At 44.1% G+C, this 15,941-nt stretch overlaps 1 long non-coding RNA gene across 1 annotated transcript; it reads left to right on the top strand.

Moving 5' to 3' along the window:
- Positions 1-1,306: 1,306 nt before the first annotated feature.
- LOC116969046 lies at positions 1,307-2,055 on the top strand. The gene is made up of 3 exons (XR_004410600.1): positions 1,307-1,423; positions 1,546-1,726; positions 1,903-2,055. It is a non-coding gene; the product is annotated as an uncharacterized LOC116969046 (long non-coding RNA).
- Positions 2,056-15,941: the final 13,886 nt, after the last annotated feature.

The raw sequence follows: 15,941 nt of genomic DNA, 5'->3' as shown, positions 1-15,941 counted from the left end.
TTTACCTCCTGAGGAGACGGAGGGAAATCGGCTTCGTTCCAATGACTCTTACGGATACACGTGGACAGCATTTCGTCGGGTGGCAACACTGCTTGGTTCAAGAACACTCTGTTCAAGGCGCAGGAAATTGTAGTGTTGAGAATGTATCTTAGTCCATCACACAAACATCATTGATTCCATCTACACTTCACACTGTTCGGAAAAGCAGCCAATACACACATAAACTTGTCCCAGCCCGGTCATTCGTTCTACTACACGCACTCCTCTGGCAAAAGGCACAGAAGCTTGAAAACGCACTCCACTAGACCAGAGGACAGCTTCTTCCCTTGCATTGTTAGTCTTCTTTATGGCCTTTCCATGAGTTCAGAATGAATGTTCCTAAGTTATAGAACCAGCATTCGGCCATTCGGCCCATTGTATACACCGCCATTCAATTATGGCTGATATATGGGTCTCAACCACCATGTTTCACTTGTACCTTTCTATTATCTCAGTTGACGGGATGTGTGTGACGGAGACTATCCATCACGGAATCTGCGGACGGTATTGGCGAAGACCGTCAGGTTATCCACGAGTTGTGGCGAGTCACCTTGAAGAGATTTGTGGGATCCAGAGGGGCACACAATTTACATTTTATTGTTTTATTTCTATGCAGCTGCAAACATATTTTTGGAAGGTTTTGAGTATTTTTTGAAAAGGCTGAGCAAGATGAATGATAACGGTGGATCCTCACCCGGAAACAATATCTGCAGTTGTAGATTCCAGAAGTTCCAGCGGTGTCCCTGACTACATTAATCGTGATGATGTAGGAGTCATACTCGGCATATATTTTGGGTGCCTACCGACCAGCTCCCGAATTATATTGTTTTATATTCCCCATCTATAGTGTCAAGTGAGGGTGAGACATACGGCACCCACTATAGATGGATATATCTTCTGATCATCAGTTATCGCCCAGTATCACAGCTTCTCCGTACCTATATGCTTCATTACTCCCTCGTTTTAGTTACATTCATTCCCTACCAGAAGTCAGTGAAGAGTCCACTTCGGCCTATTGTCGAGTTATTTGGTATGTAAGCATTGACTGCATTTTCTCAGGAGTTGCAGTGGAATTGGAAATTCTGTAACCATCAGTGATTATCAACTTCAGATCTTAAGATGGATGAAAGATCAGTATTTGAAAATATTTGGGCCCATGTCAGTGGGTTTTTTTAAATCCTTGATACATATGTACTTCCGTTTTATCAGAATGCTCTAATACCATGCAGTTCAAATGCTGCCTTTTTGTCTAGAGCTTCCACTGTCACATAATTACTTGATCCCAGATATTTAGACTCAACGTCTTTGGGATTTGCGAGAAATAAAGCAAGGACAGCATGGAACAAGCGACACAACAAGAAGTTGATAGAAAACACCTAAATCGGTATACGATAGCAAATCTCTTGTTTATTCATATGTTGTTGGATTGATAGATAACATTGTCAATTAGAAGTTTATAAATATCTACATCGTAACAAATATCTCATATTTTAAAATCATGCCCAGTAGCAGGAGCAAACGAGTTGCAGGATGGTCAAGGGACTCCTCAAAGAGACGTTGACAAGGAGTAAGGAGCAGAAGTGAACAAGAGACACAACAAGAAACCTCTTGAGGATCTCCGAAAAATAACGGAAGTTTGCATGGAGCAAGAGGCACAACAATAAGTTGACAAAATACAGCCAAAACGGTACACAATAGCCGGATGTATTTTTAATCATGTTAATTTATTGATAGTTATAATTGTTTTAGAAGTTTATCAATTTCTACAGTAAATAAAATTGTCTTTACAAGATTATAAATGCCTACATCATGATAAACATCTCTCCTTGTTTACATTATGTCATGGGAGCAAATGTGTTGCAGGATGGTCAAGGAACACCGTAAAGAGACGTTGAGAAGCAGTGAGGGGCAGAAGGAAATCAGAGACACAACAAGAAAGGGCTGAACCTCTTGAGGATCTCCGAAAAATAATGGATGTTTGCATGGAACAAGAGACACAACAATAAGTTGACAAAATGCAGCAAAACGGTCTGAAGAAGGGTTTCGGCCCGAAACGTCGCCTATTTCCTTCGCTCCATAGATGCTGCTGCACCCGCTGAGTTTCCCCAGCAATTTTGTGTACCTTCGATATTCCAGCATCTGCAGTTCCCTTTTGAACACAATAGCCTGATGTCTTTTTAATCGTGTTAATGCATTGTTGGTTATAATCGAGTTTAGAACTTTATAAATGTCTACAATAGATAAAATTGTCTTTACAAGTTTTTTAAATATCTACATCGTGATAAATATTTTTCTCTTTTCTTACATGATGCCAAGAAATTGGAGCAGTCGTTGCAGGATGGTCAAAGTACAATGCAAAGAGACGACGAGAGGCAGTGGTGAGCAGAAGGGCACAAGAGACACAAGGGGATGTTACCAACATACATCCAGGTTGGTACATAGTAGCACTTTTTAAATCATAGGTTAATCGTTTGAAAGTTATTATTGTCTTTAGAAGTTTATAAATGTCTACAATTGATAACATTGTTTTTTAATCATATTCGCTTGATAGAAGGAATGGTGATCGAACAAGAAATGACTAGGTTTGAAAGATCTCCAAAAACAAAAACGCAAGACAAAAGTAATGAAGCGAGCAGAAGGAATAAGTAAAAGTGTTCCTGAAGGATGGGACATCAACCAGGAATGTTGTCATTAGACAAGTTCTTTGTTGAGCGATGACGCCTGCAGTAAGTGCTCACAATTTCCTTAAGTCAACGAAAGAACGCAAAACTGAAGGCAACAAGAGACGCAAGAAGGAACCGAATGTCCAGAGTTCCCACACTTTTGATGATTGCTCCTCAGTTCATCAATGGATGTTTAACACAGCAATCACAGTTCTGCACACAAAAGTTTAAAATGCTGCCTCACAAAAAGCTTCAAGGACACATTAAGTGACATGTAAAATCTTGCCAATTGCATTGTCTTTTTGGATAGAAGGTTGCTGGAGCTGCTATCGTGCTTCCTGACAACGTTTGCAGATGGAATATTTGCTGCAAGATATACAACCACAAGATTTGATATTGTTAATGGCATTGGAATTTCAAATTCTATATCCATCAGTGAATACCAACTTCGGATTGTAAAATGGAAGACAGGTTAGTATTTGAAAATATTTGGTGTCAGTGCTGTTTTTTTTATCCTTGATACATATTGACTTTAGTTTTATCAGAATGCCTGAATATATCACACTAATCAAATTCTGCCTTTTTGTCTAGATCTCTCACTATCACCTCATTTCTGAATCCCAGATATTTTGACAACGAGTTGTGAATCTGCGTGAAATTAAGCAAGGACAGCAGGGAACAAGAGACACAAGAAGAAGTTCCTAGATATCGGTATACGATATCACCATTTTTTAATAGGTATGTTAATGGATTGATAGATCAAATTGTCAATTAGAAGTTTATAAATACCTACATTGTAATAAATCTATTTTTCTTCAGACATTCTAAGAAGCCGGAGCAAACGAGTTGCAGGATGGTCAAGCAACATCGCAAAGAGACGTTGAGAAGTAGAGTAAGGAGCATAAGGGAACAAGAAAGGACTGTACATCTTGAGTATCTCCAAAAAATAACGGAAGCTTGCAGGGAACAAGAGACTCAACAATAATCTGCCAAAATTCAGCCAAAATGGTACATAATTGTGTAATGACTTTTTAAATTATAGGTTAATCCATCGATATATAACCATCAACCATATAACAATTACAGCACGGAAACAGGCCATCTCGGCCCTTCAAGTCCATGTCGAACACTTATTTTCCCCTAGTCCCATCTACCTACACTCAGACCATAACCCTCCATTCCTTTCCCATCCATATACCTATCCATTTTATTTTTAAATGATAAAATCGAACCTGCCTCCACCACTTCCACTGGAAGCTCATTCCACACAGCTACCACTCCCTGAGTAAAGAGGTTCCCCCTCGTATTACCCCTGAACTTCTGTCCTATAAATCTCAAGTCATGTCCTCTTGTTTGAATCTTCCCTACTCTCAATGGGAAAAGCTTATCCTCGTCAACTCTGTCTATCCCTCTCATCATTTAAAAAACCTCTATCAAGTCCCCCCTTAACCTTCTGCGCTCCAAAGAATAAAGACCTAACTTGTTCAACCTTTCTCTGTAACTTAGTTGCTGAAACCCAGGCAACATTCTAGTAAATCTCCTCTGTACTCTCTCTCTATTTTGCTGACATCCTTCCTATAATTAGACGACCAAAATTGTACACCATACTCCAGAATTGGTCTCACCAATGCCTTGTACAATTTTAACACTACATCCCAACTTCTATACTCAATGCTCTGAGCACACCAAAAGCTTTATTTACCACCCTATCGACATGAGATTCCACCTTCAGGGAACTATGCACAGTTATTCCTAGATCCCCCTGTTCAACTGCATTCCTCAATTCGCTACCATTTACCATGTACGTCCTATTTTGATTTGTCCTGCCAAGATGTAGCACCTCACACTTATCAGCAATAAACTCCATCTGCCATCTTTCAGCCCACTCTTCCAAATGGCCTAAATCTCTATGTCGACTTTGGAAATCTACTTCATTATCCACAACTACTTCATTATCCAGCAAGGTGGAGGATAAATGCTTGGCTGAAGGACTGGTGCAGAGGGCAGGGATTCAAATTTCTGGATCATTGGGACCTCTTTTGTGGAAGGTGCGACCTGTACAAAAAGGATAGGTTGCACTTGAACCTGAGGGGGACCGATATCCTGGCGGGGAGATCTGCAAAGGCAACTGGGGAGATTTTAAACTAGAATGGTTGGGGGGAGGGACTCAAATAGAGAAAGCTATTAGACAGTGTGTGAGGCAGGAGGCAGAGAAGGAAAGCATTCAGACCCAACATGTAGGTGGGAAAGAAGAAAACAATAATAAACAGAGAATAAGAGGTGGTGGGGTTCTTAAATGGGTGAGCAGAGAAACAGAGGGGTGTAAAATGCGGGCGGAAGCAATAGGTAGCAAGGTGAAAAGTAAAAGTGGCAGGCAGACAAATCCAGGGCAAAAATCAAAAAGGGCCACTTTTCAACATAACTGTATAAGGGGTAAGAGCGTTGTAAAAACAAGCCTGAAGGCTTTGTGTCTCAATGCAAGGAGCATTCGTACTAAGGTGGATGAGTTGAACGTGCAGATAGCTATTAATGATTATGATATAGTCGGGATCACGGAGACATGGCTCCAGGGTGACCAAGGCTGGGATCTGAACATCCAGTGATATTCAATATTCAGGAGGGATAGAGAGAAAGTAAAGGGTGGTGGAGTAGCGTTGCTGGTTAGAGAGGAGATTAACGCAGTGGAAAGGAAGGACATTAGCTTGGAGGACGTGGAATCGATATGGGTAGAACTGCGAAACACTAAGGGGCAGAAAACGCTGGTGGGTGTTGTGTACAGGCCACCTAGCAGTAGTAGTGAAATTGGGGATGGCATCAAACAGGAAATTAGAAATGCGTGCAACAAAGGCCAAACAGTTATAATGGGTGACTTCAATCTACATATAGATTGGGTGAATCAAATTGGCAGGGGTGCTGAGGAAGAGGATTTCTTGGAATGTATGCGGGATAGTTATCTAAACCAACATGTAGAGGAATCAACGAGAGAGCAGGCTATTCTAGACTGGGTATTGAGTAATGAGGAAGGGTTAGTTAGCAGTCTTGTTGTGCGTGCCCCCTTGGGCAAGAGTGACCATAATATGGTTGAGTTCTTCATTAGGATGGAGAGTGACATTGTTAATTCAGAAACAACGGTTCTGAACTTAAAGAAAGGTAACTTTGAGGGTATGAGACGTGAATTGGCCAAGATTGACGGGCAATTAGTTCTAAAAGGGTTGACGGTGGATATGCAATGGAAGGTATTTAAAGACTGCATGGATGAACTACAAAAATTGTTCATCCCAGTTTGGCAAAAGAATAAATCAGGAAAGGTAGTGCATCCGTGGATAACAAGGGAAATCAGGGATGGTATCAAAGCAAAAGATGATGCGTACAAATTAGCCAGAAAAAGCAGCATACCAGAGGACTGGGAGAAATTCAGAGACCAGCAGAGGAGGACAAATGGCTTAATTCGGAAAGGGCAAATATATTATGAAAGAAAACTGGCAGGGAACATAAAAACTGACTGCAAAAGTTTGTATAGATATGTGAAGAGAAAGAGATTAGTTAAAACAAATGTAGGTCCATTGCAGTCAGAAACAGGTGAGTTGATCATGGGGAACAAGGATATGGCGGACCAATTGAATAACTACTTTGGTTCCGTCTTCACTAAGGAAGACATAAATAATCTGCCGGAAATAGCAGGGGACCGCGGGTCAAAGGAGATAGAGGAACTGAGTGAAATCCAGGTTAGGCGGGAAGTGGTGTTGGGTAAATTGAATGGATTAAAGGCCGATAAATCACCAGGGCCAGATAGGCTGCATCCCAGAGTACTTAAGGAAGTAGCCGCAGAAATAGTGGATGCATTAGTGATAATTTTTCAAAACTCTTTAGTTTCTGGAGTAGTTCCTGAGGATTGGAGGGTAGCAAACGTAAGCCCACGTTTTAAGAAGTGAGGGAGAGAGAAAACGGGGAATTACAGACCAGTTAGTCTAACATCGGTAGTGGGGAAACTGCTAGAGTCAGTTATTAAAGATGGGATAGCAGCACATTTGGAAAGTGGTGAAATCATTGGACAAAGTCAGCATGGACTTACGAAAGGTAAATCATGTCTGACGAATCTTATAGAATTTTTCGAGGATGTAACTAGTAGAGTGGATAGGGAGAACCAGTGGATGTGTTGTATCTGGACTTTCAGAAGGCTTTCGACAAGGTCCCACATAAGAGATTAGTATACAAACTTAAAGCACACGGTATTGGGGGTTCAGTATTGATGTGGATAGAGAACTGTCTGGCAAACAGGAAGAAAAGAGTAGGAGTAAACGGGTCCTTTTCACAATGGCAGGCAGTGACTAGTGGGGTACCGCAAGGCTCAGTGCTGGGACCCCAGCTATTTACAATTTATATTAATGATCTGGATGAGGGAATTGAAGGCAACATCTCCAAGTTTGCGGATGACACTAAGCTGGGGGGCAGTGTTAGCTGTGAGGAGGATGCTAGGAGACTGCAAGGTGACTTGAATAGGCTGGGTGAGTGGGCAAATGTTTGGCAGATGCAGTATAATGTGGATAAATGTGAGGTTATCCACTTTGGTGGCAAAAACAGGAAAGCAGACTATTATCTAAATGGTGGCCGATTAGGAAAAGGGGAGATGCAGCGAGACCTGGTTGTCATGGTACACCAGTCACTGAAAGTAGGCATGCAGGTGCAGCAGCCAGTGAAGAACGCGAATGGTATGTTAGCATTCATAGCAAAAGGATTTGAGTATAGGAGCAGGGAGGTTCTACTGCAGTTGTACAGGGTCTTGGAGAGACCACACATGGAGTATTGCGTACAGTTTTGGTCTCCAAATCTGAGGAAGGACATTATAGCCATAGAGGGAGTGCAGAGAAGGTTCACCAGACTGATTCCTGGGATGTCAGGACTTTCATATGAAGAAAGACTGGATAGACTTGGCTTATACTCGCTAGAATTTAGGAGATTGAGAGGGGATCTTATAGAAACGTACAAAACTCTTATGGGGTTGGACAGGCTAGGTGCAGGAAGATTGTTCCCGATGTTGGGGAAGTCCAGGACAAGGGGTCACAGCTTAAGGATAAGGGGGAAATCCTTTAGGACCGAGACGAGAAGAAACATTTTCACACAGAGAGTGGTGAATCTCTGGAACTCTCTGCAACAGAGGGTAGTTGAGGCCAGTTCATTGGCTATATTTAAGAGGGAGTTAGATGTGGCCCTTGTGGTTAAAGGGACCAGGGGGTATGGAGAGAAGGCAGGTACGGGATACTGAGTTGGATGATCAGCCATGATCATATTGAATGGCGGTGCAGGCTCGAAGGGCCGAATGGCCTACTCCTGCACCTATTTTCTATGTATCTATGTAACACCACCTACCTTAGTATCATCTGCATACTTACTAATCCAATTTGCCACACCATCATCCAGATCATTGATGTACATGACAAACAACAGTGGACCCAACACAGATCCCTGAGGCACCCACTGGTCACCGGCCTCCAACCTGACAAACAGCCATCCATCATTACTCTCTGGCATCTCCCATTCAGCCACTGTTGAATCCATCTTGCTACTCCACCATTAATACCCAACAATTGAACGTTTTTAACCAACCTTCCATGGGGAACCTTGTCAAAGGCCTTACTGAAGTCCATATAGACAACATCCACTGCTTTACCCTCATCAATTTCCCGAGTAACCTCTTCAAAAAATTCAAGAAGTTTAGTCAAACATGACCTTCCCAGCACAAATCCACGTTGACTGTTCCTAATCAGACCTTGTTTATCCAGATGCTTATATATATATTATCTCTATGTATCGTTTCCACTCATTTTCCCACAACTGACGTCAAACTAACAGGTCTATAATTGCTAGGTTTACTCTTAAAACCCTTTTTAAACAATGGAACAACATGCGCAGTACGCCAATCCTCCAGCACTATTCCCGTTTCTAATGACATTTGAAATATTTCTGTCATAGCCCCTGCTATCTCTACACTAACTTCCCTCAATGTCCTAGGGAATATCCTGTCCGGACCTGGAGACTTATCCACTTTTATATTTTTCAAAAGTGTCAGTACTTCCTCTTCTTCGAATCTCATAGTTTTCATAGCTACTCTAATTGTTTCCATTACCTCGCATAATTCAATGTAATTTTCCTTGGTGAATACCGAATAAAAGAAATTGTTCAATATCTCCCCCAGCTCTTTTGGCTCTGCAGATAGTTGTCCACTCTGACTCTCTAATGGACCAAATGTATCCCTCGTATCGTTTTGCTATTAATATAGCTGTAGAAACCCTTTGGATTTACTTTCACCTTACTTGCCAAAGCAACCTCATATCTTCTTTTAGCTTTTCTAATTTCTTTCTTAAGATTCTTTTTACATTCTTTATACTCCTCAAGCACCTCATTTACTCCATGCTGCCAGTAATTATTGTAGATCTATCTCTTTTTCCGAACCAAGTGTCCAATGTCCCTTGAAAACCATGGCTCTTTCCAATTATCACTCTTTCCTTTCAACCGAACAGCGACATAAAGATTCTGTACTCTTAAAATTTCACCTTCAAATGTCCTCCATTTCTCTTCTACATCCTTCCCATAAAACAAAAAGTCCCAATTCACTCCTTTTAAATCCTTTCGCATCTCCTCAAAGTTAGCCTTTCTCCAATCAAAAATCTCAACCCTAGGTCCAGTTCTGACCTTCTCCATAATTATATTTAAACTAATGGTATTGTGATCACTGGTCCTGAAGTGCTCCCCAACACATGACCTGTCTCATTTCCTAACAGGAGGTCCAGCATTGCCTCTTCTCTAGTAGGCACCTCTATGTATTGCTGCAAACACTATCCTGCACATATTTTACAAACTCCAAACCATCCAGCCCTTTTACAGAATGTGTTTCCCAGTCTATGTGTGGAAAATTGAAATCTCCCACAACCTCTACCTTGTGCTTACTACTAATATCTGCGATCTCCTTACATATTTGCTCTTCCAATTTTCACTCCCTATTAGGCGGTCTATAATACACCCCTATAAGTGTTGCTACACCTTTACCACTTCTCAGTTCCACCCAAATAGCCTCCCTAGACGAGCACTCTAATCTATCCTGCCAAAGCACTGCTGTAATATCTTCCCTGACAAGCAATGCAACACCTCCACCTCCCCTTCCCTCCAATTCTATCACACCTGAAGCAACGAAATCCTGGAATATTTAGTTTCGAATCACAGCCCTCCTGCAACCATGTTTCACTGATCACCACAACATCATACTTCCAGGTGTCAATCTAGGCTCTAAGCTCATCCACCTTTCTTACAATGCTCCTAGCATTAAAATATACACATGTAAGAAACCCACCACCTCTTATTCTCTGTTTATTATCTTTTTTTTTCTCCCCTACATGTTGGGTCTGAGTGCTTCCCTTCTCTGCCTCACACACTGACTACTAGCTTTCCATATTTGAGTCCCTCCCCCCAACCGTTCTAGTTTAAAGTCTCCCCAGTAGCCTTTGCAAATCTCCCCGCTAGGATATTGGACCCCTCGGGTTCAAGTGCAACCCGTCCTTTCTGTACAGGGCATCCCTTCCCCAAAAGAGGTCCCAATGATCCAGAAACTTGAATCCCTGCCCTTTGCAGCAGTCCTTCAGTCACGCATTTATCCTCCACTTCATTCCATTCCTACTCTCACTATCGCGTGTCACAAGCAGTAATCGTGAGATTGTTACTTTTTTGGTCCTTCTCCTTAACTCTCCTCCCAACTCCCTAAATTCTCCTTTCAGGGCCTCTTCTCTTTTTCTGCCTATGTCATTGGTACCTATATGTACCACGACCTCAGGCTCATCTCCCTCCCATTTCAGGATATCTTGGACATGTTCAGACACATCCCAGACCCTGGCACCAGGGAGGCAAACCACCATCCGGGTCTCCCGACTGCGTCCACAGAATCGCCTATTCGACCCTCTAACTATAGAGTCCCCTATTACTATTGCCCTTCTCTTCTTTCCCTACCCTTTTGAGCTACATATAATATATATAATTATTTTTAGATGTTTATAAATGTCTATAAAAGATAAAATTTGTCTTTACAAGTTTATGAATATCTACATTGTTCTACTATCTTTGTCTTTTTTTACATCATGCAAAGAAATCTAGTTGCTGGATGGTCAAGGAACAACACGGCTCGAAGGGCCGAATGGCCTTTTCCAGCACCTATTGTCTAAAACAAAGAGACGTCAAGAAGCAATAATGAGCCGAAGGGCACAAGAGACCGGGAGGAAGCACTGGAGGAGTGTGCCAAAATACAGCCACATTGGTACATTTTTAATTATATGTTAATGGTTGAAAGATAAAATAGTCTCTAGAAGTTTATAAATATCTACAAAAGATAACATTGTCCTTTTTGATCATATGTTATTGTCTCTGCCCCTCTCTTTGTGTCTCTGCCCCCTTTCTCTCTACCCCCCTCCCTCTCCCTCTCTAGCCGCGCCTGTGAGGGGGGCTATGCATGAGTGGATATGGCGAGGTTGGGGTAAAATGAGTGAATTCATAATATTAATATAATATCAAGGGGGATGGTTAGTGTGTATATGGGGGCGGGGTGGTTAGTATGTGTGTGTGGGGGGCTTATTGTGTGTGTGGGGTGGTTAGTGTGTATGTGGGTGGGTTCGAGTGTGTGTGTGTGGGTAGTTAGTGTGTGTGTGTGGGGTGGTTAGTGTGTGTGTGTGTGAGATGGTTAGTGTGTCTGTGATGCCGCATGCCGCCCCAGCCTCCCCCTCCCACATTGAGGGTACGGGATCCCCTCCCACTCTCTCCCCCCTCCTCTCTATCCCTGTCCTCCCTCTACCCTCCCCCACCCTTCCCCTCTACCCGCCTCCCCCATTCTCCCCCCTCCCCCCATGAGTGTTTGTGACGCCGCGGGCCCCCTCCACCCCTCCTCCCTCTCTAGCCGCTCCTGCGCAGTTGGAGGATGTGCGTGAGTGGATAGGGCGGGGGATGGGGTTAAAAGGAGCGAATGAATAACATAAATATAATATCAAGGGGGGTGGGTGGGCTAGTGTGTGTGTGTGGGGTGTGGTTAGTGTGAGTGTGAAGCCGCAGCACCCCCCCCCCCCCGCAAACCCGCATTGGGGAAATTGGGGAAACAGATCCAATGGGTCTGCACTTGATCTAGTTGTTCTTTCAAAGTTTGTAATTATGCCGTCTCTTTCAGTTTAAAAATGCCGTTGAGTTCTCTTCTCAGTCACACTGGCTTCTTTATCTCTCTAGAATCTTTCTTCCTCTTTGGAATGAAATCATCCGAATTCTTCCGAATTATTCCCCCCAGACATTCCTGCCACTGCTCTTCCACCGTCATCCCTTCCAGGGTCCCTTTCCAGTCATCTTTGGCCAGCTCCTCCCTCATGCCTCTGCGGTCTCCTTTGCTCAGCTCCAATACCGACGCATCCGATTTCACCTTCTCATAGCAAAAGGATTTGAGTATAAGAGCAGCGAGGTTTTACTGCAGTTGTACAGGGTCTTGGTGAGACCACACCTGGAGTATTGCGTACAGTTTTGGTCTCCTAATCTGAGAAAATACATTCTTGCCATAGAGGAAGCACAGAGAAGGTTCGCCAGACTGATTTCTGGGATGTCAGGATTTTCATATGAAGAAAGACTGGATAGACTCGGCTTGTACTCGCTGGAATTTAGAAGATTGAGGGGGGATCTTATAGAAACTTACAAAATTCTTAAGCGGTTCGACAGGCTAGATGCAGGAAGATTGTTCCCGATGTTGGGGAAGTCCAGAACAAGGAGTCACAGTTTAAGGATAAGGAGGAAATCTTTTAGGACCGAGATGAGAAATACATTTTTCACACAGAGTGGTGAATCTGTGGAATTCTCTGCCACAGAAGGTAGTTGAGGCCAGTTCATTGGCTATATTTAAGAGTGAGTTAGATGTGGCCCTTGTGGCGAAAGGGATCAGGGGGTATGGAGAGAAGGCAGGTACAGGATACTGAGTTGGATGATCAGCCATGATCATATTGAATGGCGGTGCAGGCTTGAATGGCCTACTCCTGCACCTAATTTCTATGTTTCTCCCACTCAAATTACAGATTTCAAACTGATCATATTGTGGTTGTTACTCCCCAGTGGTTCCTTATCAAATCCGGTTCATCACACAACACTAAATCCAGAATTGCCTTGTTCCTGGTCGGCTCCATTACAAGCTGCTCTAAGAACCCACTCGGAGGCACTCTTCAAATTCCATTTCTTGGGGTCCGCAAAATATAAATATAAAGCAAAAGTTTTTCAACCCACCTTTCGTAGATGCCAATTGAATCCCCTGGTGTAACTGGTATCCTATATCGTGGTTTCTGTTTAGAGGCCTGTAAATAACTCCCATTAGTGTCTTTTTACCCTTGCAATCTCCTAGATCATGAGGAAGGTAATGCCCCTTCGGGTGGGGGGGGGGGGGGGGGGGGGGGGGGTGCGGGAGTATAAAGCCCCGGAGGCCGGACGTGAGTCAGTCACTCTGGAAGACCGTGAGAGAGTCCAGAACTGTGATGCTACGCCGTGAGTCAACAGAACTGTGAGTCTGCAATGTGCTTGGAATAAATGATGTTAGCCCGCAATGTGCTTGGAATAAACGATTTGTTAGCCCGCAATGTGCTTGCAATAAACGATTTGTTAGCGTTGCACTCTGCTCGACTTGAAATGCAAAGGATTGAATTGTTGGCTCTGGACTCGGCTTGACTTGAAATGCAATGGATTGAATTGTTGGCCCTGAGTGACTGAGCTGCCAGTCCTGAGTGACTGAGCTGCTAGGCCTGAGTGACTGAGCTGCCAGGCCCGAGTGACTGAGCTGCCAGGCCTGAGTGACTGAGCTGCCAGCCCAAATCCATTCGGCCCACAATGTCCATATTAGCCCTCTGGAAACCAGTCCCTTCGGTCTACAACACCCATACTAGCACAACAGGCCCCCCCCCCCCCCCCCCCCCACCACCACCACTGTCCATCAATATTGGAATTGGTGAACTATTGCGTTGGGGGACCAGACCTCCCGTGTGAACATGGGACCCAACGGGTCCCACTTAGTCTAGGAAAGTTATAAAATTATAAACTTATAAATACATCTGGAGTTATTCTTGAATATTAACATAATCAAAACACACAGCAATTGTAGTTTTAAAAACCTTTAATGAAGATAAACTAATGTTGCCATGATTGTCAAAGTAAGCTGATTTATCTAATAAATAATTTAACAAAATTGGTACCATGTTATTGGAAAGATATTGTCAAGGTTGAAAGGGTTCAGAGAAGATTTATGCGGATGTTGCCAGGACTAGAGGGTGTGAGCTACAGGTAGAGGTTGAGTAGGCTGGGTGTCGATTGGAACGCAGGAGGATGGGGGTGATCTTATCGAGGTGTACAAAATCATGAGAGGAATAGATCGGGTAGATGCATAGAGTCTCTTGCCCAGAGTATGAGAATAGAGGACCAGGGGACATAGGTTCAATATGAACGGGAAAAGTTTAATAGGAATCTGAGGGGCAACATTTTCACACAAAGGGTGGTGGGTGTATGGAACCAGCTGCAGGAGGAGCTAGTTGAGGCAGGGACTTTCATAACGTTTAAGAAACAGTTAGACAGATACATTTTCAGGACAGGTTTGGAGGGATATGGGCCAAACGTGGGCAGGTGGGACTAGTGTCGATAGGGCATGTTGGTCAGCTTTGGCCGAAGGGCCTGTTTCCACGCTGCATCACTCTATGACTCGAAAAGGTATTTACATATTCAACATATAAAGCAAAAGTTTTTCAACACATATGCAACATGGCAAGAACATCTTGTGTTGCCGCTTTCAGGGAGCCATGGACTTGGACTCCAAGATCCCTCTGTAGATCGATGCTGTTTAGGGTCTTGCCATTAACTGTAGACTCTCTCCTTGTGGCACAATGACAAGTCCTGTTATTCCGTGGTCAACCCTCCCGCCCAGTGGTGTCCCGCCACTATTACAAGTCCTGTTAATTTGTGGACAACACTCCCACCTCGTGCGGCTCTTAAAGATAGCGGGGTCAGGGGATATGGGGCGAATGTTGAAGAAGGAACTGCAGATGCTGGAGAATTGAAGGTAGACAAAATTGCTGGAGAAACTCAGCGGGTGCGGCAGCATCTTAGAGTGAAGGAAATATTTCCTTCGCTCCATAGATGCTGCCGCACCCGATATGGGACAAAGGCAGGAACGGGGTACTGATTGGGGATGATCAGCCATGATCACGTTGAATGGCGGTGCTGGCTCAAGGGGCCGAATGGCATACTCCTGCACATATTGTCGATTGTCTATTAACTTTTTGGGAATCCTGCACCAATACTCCCAAGTCCCATTGTATCTCCGATTACTACATTTTCACCCTATTTAGAAAAGCAGTCTAAACCTTTATTCCTACTACCAGAATGCACAACTCCACACTTTGCTACACTATATTCCATTTGACACTTCTCTGGCCACTCTCCCAACATGTCCAATCCTTCTGCAATGTCCCTGCTTTCTCTACACACACACACACTCACACCTATTTTCGTATCATCCGCAAACATAGCCTCAAAGCCTTCAAACCCCTCGTCCAAATCATGAATATACAACGTGAAGAGTGGCGGCCCCAGCACCGAGCCCCACTAATCACTGGCAGTCAACCCGGAAAAGCCCCCTTTATTGCTACTCTTTGTCTTCTATCATCCTGCCAACCTGCTGTCCATGCTAGTATCCGGTATAGAAAGGCGGGGGGAAAGGAGGGGGAGAGTGTGGGGGGGGGGGAGAGGGTGGGGGGAGAGAGGTGGAGGGGAGAGAGGGGGGGAGAGGGAGGGGGGGGAGGGGGGAGAGGGAGGGGAGATGGAGGGGGGAGAGGGAAGGGGGAGGGAAGGGGGAGAGGGAAGGGGAGAGATGGAGGGGGGGTGATGGAAGGAGCAAGAGAGAAAGGGTATGAGGGGGAGGAGGAGAGGGTAGCAGGAAGGCGGAGCAGGAGGGGGTTGAGACCTAGGACGTGAGGATGGGGGGGGGGGGGGGGGTGGCTGAGGAGGTGAAGAGGAGTGGGGAGCAGGATGGGGGGAGCAAGATGATAGAGGAGACTGATGGTTGATCGGGAGGGTGGTAAAGTTGGGGGGAAATTACGGGAGGGTAAACAGAGAGAAAGCAGCGGAGAAAGGTTTGGGAGGGGAGGGGTAGAAAGGAGTGAAGTAAATATTGGGGAGATTGGGACGGCCACATATTTGTGA

Source organism: Amblyraja radiata, assembly GCF_010909765.2.
Source record: "Amblyraja radiata isolate CabotCenter1 chromosome 42 unlocalized genomic scaffold, sAmbRad1.1.pri SUPER_42_unloc_2, whole genome shotgun sequence".
Taxonomy (NCBI): Eukaryota; Metazoa; Chordata; class Chondrichthyes; order Rajiformes; family Rajidae; genus Amblyraja; species Amblyraja radiata.
This window is presented reverse-complemented; position numbering and strand designations above follow the sequence as displayed.